The following is a 7,751-nucleotide window of genomic DNA, read 5'->3' as shown; positions in this document are numbered from 1 at the left end:
ATAGTAATGCTTATGAGGATGGTACAGAACCAGGCAGTGTTTCGTTCTGTTGTACATAGGGTCACTATGAGCCAGCACCGACTCCATGGCACCTAACAACAACAATCTGTCCTTTATCTGTGCTTCCATAAGGATAATTTCTATCTCTGCTTTGTTCTTTTGATTGGCTCATCCTTTCCTGTTTCTTTGTATGCCTTGTAAATTTTTTTGTTGTTGTTGAAACTGGAACATTTGAATACTACAATGTAGTAATTCTGGAAGTTGGATTCTTCCCCTTCCCCAGGAGTTGCTCTTTTAAAAAAAATAATTGAAGGCTATACTAGTATGTTTGCTCAGCAGCCTGCCCTAATTATTTCTACTAAGACTGCCCTCCAAAATGTGTGTGGGTACTGAGGACTCTTATGCAGCTCATGCCCAACTAGTGTTTTGAAGGAAGTTTTCTAGCACTTCAGGAAAAAAACCAAAACGCAAAAACCAAAAAACACCTGATTCTCCCACTCCTCAGGGATTGCTATTGTTATTTTCTGAAGGCTGCAGTCAGCTGTTTGTTTTTGCAAAGCATATACTCAATTTTGTTATTTCTGTAATCAGTCAGTGTCCTGACACATCTCACACAAGCAAATGAAGTAAAATAATTGAAAAACAAAGAGCATGCTGGCATTTTAAATCTTCTGGCCAGAAGCTGCTTATGCAAGAGGGCTGAAACTGCTGCAGTGATCTGTAGCCAGTCTCTCAGGGTACTGCCAGACCAGACCGGTCGTGCAAACTGCAACCAAAAAACCTTGGAGGACAAGGTCCCCACTACCCATCCTGGTGCCAGCCAGCTGTTCTAAGAACAATAGCCACTGTCCACATCACCATGGTGGGGCTGAGGAATGAGAGATGCTAGCAGGTTGCGCGCATGGTTCACCTAGGAAAGATCAGTAGCTTGTCCCTTCATCGAGCACTCCCCTGGCTTATTCGAGTGTCTGATCAGGTTCCAGAGTTCCGAAATAATTGGTTTCTATTGCCCTTTCCAGTGCAGTTGTTGTTTTGGTGGAGGGATGGACCCCTAGAACATCCTACTCCAACATTTTTGTCAAATTTCTGTTGTTCCAGGCCACCCAGTTTGTTGTGATTTGTTACGGCATCTCTAGGAAACTCTCACATCATGTGTCAGTACTTCCTTCCTTTTTATGGCTGAATAATATTCCATTGTGTGTGTATACCACAGTTTATCTATTTGTACACTGATGGACATTTGGGCTGTTTCTACCTTTTGGCTATTGTGAATGGTGCTGCTCTGAACATGCATGTACATGTGTTTGTTTGAGTGCCAATTTTCAGTTCTTTGGGGTATATATGTAGGAGTGGAATTGTGAGGTCATATGGTAATTCTATATTTAACTTTTTCAGGAATCGGCACACCTACTCTTAAGTACCTCAGCCAGGAGGAGACCCACATGTCTATCTGCTCATATTCCATTGGCCAGGACCCACCCCATGGCTGCACCCACCTGCAGGGGAGGCTGGGAAATGTCAGGAATCAAGGAATGGGTTAGATGAACACACTCCCTCCCGGGCCCCTGGACCAGCTCCTATCTTTGAATGGGAGGAAGGAGGACCACATGTCGGCCAGCTGGTGGTGGATAACAGCAGCTATATTCAGTTTCTCCATGCTGCTGGGGCAGTGGGTCCATCCACAGATTAGTGTCCCTGTCAGTGGTGGTTCAACCCAGTGGCTGTGGCAGCTGTGTCTTCTCCAGAACTGGTTCTGTGTCTTTGAGACCTGCAGCTTCATGCTCCATCCTCTCAGCACCTCTGTGAGGTCCCAAATATTTGTTTAAAATTTTTTCAAGTACGCTTTATCGAGTTATGTTTTACACATCACAAAAATTATCCATTCCAAGTGTATATGTCAGTGACTTTTAGTAACTTTACTGAGTGGTATAACCATCACCACAACTCAATTTTAGAACATTTTCATCCCCCCAGTAAGAACACTTATGCCCATTGGCAGCCAGTTCCCCCATTCTCACCCCCAGCGTCAGTCAACCGTTAATATACTCTCTGTCTGTAGAGGTTTGCCTTTTCTGGACGTCTCATACAAATGGAATCGTACGATATGTGGTCTCTGAGTATGTCTTCTTTCACTTTAACACAGTGTTTTTGAGGTTCATCATGTCTTAGCATACATCAGTAGTTCATTCCGTTTTACTCCTGAAAAATATTCCATTGTATAGATATATCACATTTTGTCTATTACTCTCAAGTATTCTTTTTTTTTTTTTAAATACACTTTATTTTTTTAGAGCAGTTTTAGGTTTACAGAAAAAAAATGTGCATGAAGTACAGAGAGTTTCCGTATACCCCCCACCCATGCACACAGATTCTCCTGTTAGTAATACATTTGTTACAATCGATGCATTATGGTTAACTCAAGTCCATAGTTTACATTAGGGCTCACTCTTTATGTTGTACAGTCCTATGGGGTTTGAATGCATAGTGTCAAGTTCCACCACTACAGTACCAAGTATTCTTAAATATTTTTTTTTTCTGCTTCAGTCAGGCAAAGTTGGTTTCTGTGACTAAGCTAAGAACCTTTACTAATTAAAAAAAAATTCTATACTGTTCTTGTATGATTGACATGATTTAATAATGAAACAGATGTACAGAGAGAATAGGAGTGGGACATCATGCAGCCCCAGAGAGAACCAAAAAACCAAAAACCCATCGCAGTCAAGTAGATTCCGATTCATAGTGACCCTACAGGACAGAGTAGAGCTGCCCCATAGAGTTTCCAAGGACTGCCTGGTAGATTCGAACTGCGGACCTTTTGGTTAGCAGATGTAGCTCTCAACCACTACACCACCAGGGTTTCTGCCCCAGAGAGAGGACCTATAAATTTTATACAGGTAGGTATGTGTGGCAGGCACCTTTTGGTACCCTGCATCCCATCCCTTGGCCCACCCCAATGTTGGCTGCAGCTGTGATGGACGGTTCCATGCAAGCTCAAACTTACCTCCAGGTCAAAGGCTCCACCTCAAGAATGCATACATTTTTTACTCTCTTCCTCAGGGTCTCCTCAGACCCTAGGAAGTGTTGCTGTTAATGCCCCTGGGGAAAAACCCTCAGCTAATGGCAAACAGGGGCTGTCAGATAAATGCCCAGCCTCCCATCCTTCAGGTGGACGATGCTGGAAGATGTTCTGTTTGCTTCTGGTAGGCTCCAGTGGAACTGACACCATGTTGGCTGTGTCAGTGACTGATCTGGGCTGTCCCTCCTTCCCTGTCCCACTCTCCCTGTTCCTTCGCTCTTGCTTCCTGGGATCACTTAAGCCACTTGCACCCAAGTCCTTGTCTGAGGCTCTGCTTTGGGGGAGCCCAAACTAAGGCAATATATTTATTCGAAAAAATACTGAATTGTGCTACATAATCTTTTCTGAGCCTGAAAAAAAAACCATAAAATATGGTGGAGTAGAAATGTAAACTGCCAATACCCTTTTGGGGATGTAATTTGGTGTCTTCGTTATCTAGTGCTGCTATAACAGAAATACCACGAGTGGATGGCCTTAACAGTTTGTTCTCTTACAGTCTAGGAGGCTAGAAGTCCAAATTCAGGGTCCCAGCTCCAGGGGAAGCTTTCTGTCTGTGGCAGCTCTGGGGGAAGGTCCTTTTTATCAATCTTCCCCGATCTAGGACTTTCTCAGCACAGGGACCCCAGATCCAAAGGATGCAGTCTGCTCCCAGCACTTCTTTCTTGGTGATATGAGATCCTTCTCCTCTCTGCTCATTCTCTCTTTCATATCTCAAAAGAGATTGACTCAAGATACAACCTAATCCTGTAGATTGAGTCCTGCCTCATTAACATCATAGAGGTTAGGATTCACAGCGTTTAGGAAACTGCATCAGATCACAAAACGGAGGGCAACCACACAACATTGGAAATCATGGCCTAGCCAAGTCGACACACATTTTGGGGGTACACAATTCAATCCATACCATTTGGTAATATACATGAAAATTTAAAATCTGCCTACTCAGAGCCAACTCAATGGCCCAAAAAACCTCAAAATTAAACTCTTTGCTGTCAAATTGATTCTGACTCATAGCAACCCTATAGGAGAGAGTAAAACTGCCTCATGGGGTTTCCAAAGAGTGGCTGGTGGATTCAAACTGCGAACCTTTTGGTTAGCAGCCAAGCTCTTAAACACTGTGCCACCAGGGTTCCTCCAATGGCCAAAGATGGAACAATTTGAGCAGGAAGATAGAGTACTATTGGATTATAACCTGAAACATAGAAACATAGAATACATATCCACAAGTCCATACTGATGGAAGCAAATGATTGAATAGATAAATAAATGGGGAGAAGACAAGAATTCCAAATAATGTCTGTAGATACTATGCCCTCAAGAATATAACTCCCCATCCCTTAAGCATGGCTGTGTATAAAGACTTCCTTCCAACTGAATCCAGGACAACTAGATGGTGCCCAGCTACCGCCACTGACAGCTCTTACAGGGATCACAGTAGAGAGTCCCCGGACAGAGCTGGAGAAAAATGTAGAACAAAATTCTAACCCCAAAAGAAAGACCAGACTTGCTGGCCTGACAGAGACTGGAGAAACCCTGAAGAGTATGGCCCCCAGACACCCTTCCAGCTCAGTAACGAGGCTACTCCTGAGGTTTACCCTTCAGTCAAGATTGAAGAGGCCCACGGAACAAAATAAGACTAAATGGGCGTACTAGCCCTGGCACAGAGACTGGAAGGCAGGAGGGAACAGGAAAGCTGGTAATAGGAACCGAGGGTTGAGAAGGGAGAATGTTGACATGTCATGGGGTTGTTAACCAATATCACACAATGATGTGTGTATGAACTGTTTGATGAGAAACTAGTTTGTTCTGTAAACCTTCATCTAAAGTTCAATTAAAAAAAAAAAAGACTTCTTTCAAAGAGGATGGTGTGGAAAGGGGTGGGGTAAGAGTAACTGTTTAAGTAGGACTATACTACACTTTAACAAATGCAGGTTGAACCAGATGATCAAAGTCAACACCAGCAATCATAAATCATGTTGCTAGTATGTGCCTGTAAAAAACAGTGTGGGGGTGGAGTCTGACCTCCTCTAACTTCACAAGGGGGAAGGAGAACCAAGATCAACAGCCCAAGGCTGATTCCTACGATGGGGAGGTCAGACACTCCTTCTCTCTCCGCCGTCTTTACCAATGCCTACGACAACCGCCCCTCCCACCACGCTCTACTTCTCTGCTGAGTTTGATAGTTCATTGCAATGGCCACACAGAACTTACAAAAACTACTCATGATTATGGTGTTTACTAGAGAAGTAATAGTTACAATTCAGGCTCGGGAACATTCAGGATACAGTTCTTCCATCAGGACAGCCTCTTCCCAGCCCTCGGACTCTGCCCAAAGGCACTCAGCTTTCTCGCTCCATGGGCGGGGAAGCTCGCTGTGCAGTCTTTTCTGCCGGTCTCTCCTGCCAGTGCTTCTTGCCATCTTCAGGGTTACAGCTCGCTCTCTTTCTCTTGGTCTCCTGGTTCCAGGAGATTCTCAACACAGGGATCCTGGTCCAAAGGATGTGCTGACCCCTGGTTGTTCTTCACTGGTGATGGGAGGATCACCACTGGATAGATTCCTACGCTCCTCTGGGGTATCTGGGGAAGAGGGGTAGGGGAGGATGCTGGTGCCACTGTACAGTTCTTCCTCACATCACCTAAAATTGCTTTTTTTCCTATTGGATGCTGTGGTTCCAGGACCAGGGATACAACTTCGGATGTAGAAGCAGGGGTGATCCCTAAGCAAGAGATTGTAACTATACTCCTGAACATATATGCCAGAATTCCCAAGGGCCTGATGGGATGGATTGTACTTTTCCTGCATCTGGCACAATTGGGGTTGACAGTGAACACTGCCATATTGCCTAGTGGGTGAGATAGCCCAACTCGGGCTGTAGCTATGTAACCCTACCCAACATGAATGGGAGTTGACTGAGGGGGAAGCACTTGCTAGACTGGACAGCAATCTGGACTAGCACAGCAGCTGAATCTGATGTCCCTTCCCAAGGTGGAAAACTCTGGATAACAATAAATGACAAATGGAAGGAAGGAGAAATAATAGCTGAAGTTAAAGGAATAAATAAATGGGCTACTCAGTGTGGGAAATCTAGCATTATGCACCTACTTTGAGAGAGACTCAGAGCAAGAGAATAATCTTCTCTCAGTTAAATTTTATCAGAGGCCAGAAAGGGTGAAGACAAGACGAACTGTTGGAGAACCTGACCAAATCAGATGGATGCCTGTGGCAGACCTGAATGGCTGGTATCTGAGTAACCTCACCCTTTGGACTCTTGTCCTACTGAAGGACTAATCCTTAATACTGTTTTGGAATGATGAAATGATTGGGAGCAGGAAGTTAATCCTTCAAGTATGAAAGGGTCAATGGTTAGAAGATCCAGAGGGTGGCCTGCAGTACCAAATATGGCCCTTCTAGCCGTGGTCTTTGTGACTCACACAATGATTGAGTGGGACCATGCAAATAAAGTATACGGAACCTGCAGTGGTTGAGGTTATGTGTCAACTTGGCTAGGCCATGACTCCCAATATTGTGTGGTTGTCCTCCATTTTATGTGTTGTGGATCCTGACCTCTACATGTCGATGGGGCAAGATTGGTGTAGGGTGTGTCTTGGGTCACAGCCTTGCAGGATGGCCGGATTCAATCCCACCCTTACTCAAGTTATGCCCTTCCCTGGGATGTGGCCTGCATCTAAGATACTTGTGTGTGTTCCGGCAAGACTCTCTCTTTCTCCGTGTCTGGATCCTGTGCCTGGTTCGTGATCAATTGACCTCTGATTCTTGGGACTTGAGCCAGAGGCCTGCTGTCTGACCTGCTGATTCTGGGATTCACCAGCTTCCATCATCTGATCTGATTAGCCAGCTTCTGCAGCCTTGTGAGCCTGCAGCCTGTGGTCTGAGCTGCCGGTTTGAGTTCATCAGCCCCTGCAGCCACATGGGCCAGGAGAAGCCTAGCCTGACTCTTGGATTTGGGACTTGCCAGCCATCACAACCTCATGAGCCATTTCCTTTATACGGTTTGTGTGTTGTGTGAGATGTTGCAGCGAATTAGGGAACCCAAAGATGGGAGGGAAAGTACTGAGGGGAGAGGGAATAGTGATGTTAGAGATGGTGGATGGCACAGCAGCTTGGAAAGGTTGGGCATTTGGGGCATCTTTAACCTCCACCTCAAAGGAACCAGCTTTGTGCTGATCCTTATCAAAGAAATTATTCATTTAGTACCCTTGATACAGTGTGATGAAAATGTCACTTTATCTCTGGGATCCTCCCCCCAAAACCCCTAGCTCCATAAGTATAATCATGAGAAAAACATCAAACATCAGATAAATTCCAATAAAGGGGCATCCTACAACACACCTGACCAGTACTCCTCAAAACTGTCAAGGGCATCAAAAACAAGGAAAAGTCTGAGAAATTGTCAAAACAGAGAGGAGCCTGAAGAGACCTGTCAACTAAACGTAATGTGTTATCCTGGACGGGACATTGGAACGTTAAAAGCACATTAGGTAAAAAACCAAGGAAATCCAAATAAACTATCAACTTCAATTACTAATGATGTAGCAGAATTGGCTCATTAATTGTAACAAATGTACCGTACTAATATAAGATGCTAATAATAGTGGAAACTCTGCAGGGGTGTATGAGAACTCTCTGTACTATCTTCTCTATTTTTCCATAAAT

Source organism: Loxodonta africana, chromosome 3 (assembly GCF_030014295.1).
Source record: "Loxodonta africana isolate mLoxAfr1 chromosome 3, mLoxAfr1.hap2, whole genome shotgun sequence".
NCBI lineage: Eukaryota > Metazoa > Chordata > Mammalia > Proboscidea > Elephantidae > Loxodonta > Loxodonta africana.
This window is presented reverse-complemented; position numbering follows the sequence as displayed.